The sequence below is a fragment of the Penaeus monodon genome, chromosome 25, assembly GCF_015228065.2.
Source record: "Penaeus monodon isolate SGIC_2016 chromosome 25, NSTDA_Pmon_1, whole genome shotgun sequence".
In the NCBI taxonomy this organism is placed as follows: Eukaryota; Metazoa; Arthropoda; class Malacostraca; order Decapoda; family Penaeidae; genus Penaeus; species Penaeus monodon.
This window is the reverse complement of record NC_051410.1, coordinates 22,258,227-22,259,111: the sequence shown is the minus strand read 5'-3', so window position 1 is coordinate 22,259,111 and position 885 is coordinate 22,258,227.

Genomic DNA, 885 nt, shown 5'->3' with positions numbered 1-885 from the left:
CAAATGAATGAAAGTCAAATCAAATCGTAGAGTGCGTATATGCTAGTGAAGTGTAAATACGTACAAAACCTGTGCTAGTTTACGTACGTGATAATCTATTGTAATCAGACTGATATCGCAGCAGTTAATGATTTTCCTTTGTTCGCTTTGACAACAAGTCTGAGTATGTAAGAATTGTTTCTTTGTCGACACTGGTGTTCTTGACAACAATAATTACTCGAAAGTATTTAACGCTGATCAGGAATATCTAGGAATTATCTCATCTTCTACGTTTTCCTCTCTTTTCCCTTCTCCCTTTCTCTCTCTTTTACTTTCTTCCTTTCCCTCTCCCCCTTAGCTCTCCTTCACCCCACACCCATTTCCCTCTTCCACTTCCCTCCTCTCCCTTACCTCTTCTCCACCCTCCATTTATCCCCCGAAACCCTACACACGACTCCCCCTCCTTACAACAGCACTGAAGAGCGAAGATTCCCTAAATGGCCATGTATAGCGCGCAGGACTCCGGTCAGCTCCCACTGGGACCTCTGTTGGGATTGATAGTAGCAATAGAGAGTAGGAAAAGAGCCAGAGGGGAGAGGGAGGCGCAGGCAGAGAGGGAATGAACGGCCACTGGTGAGGATTTACTGCTGGCCTGGGAGCGTTGGCTACGATGTTAAAATCCATTTACCTTCGTTGTGGAAAATTAGCCAAGTGATACAGAGAGATGAAGAGAACAAATTGATCAGTGCATTTGTCAATAGATAGACATCAAAAAGAGAACCAGGAAAGCACTCGAAAAAAGAGATATTGGAATATACCAAAAGAATAATCCAATAACATAGAATGCTTGATATATACGAGTGTTGTTTACTTTTATCGTGCGTGTCAGGTTGTTGTCGACTGTTT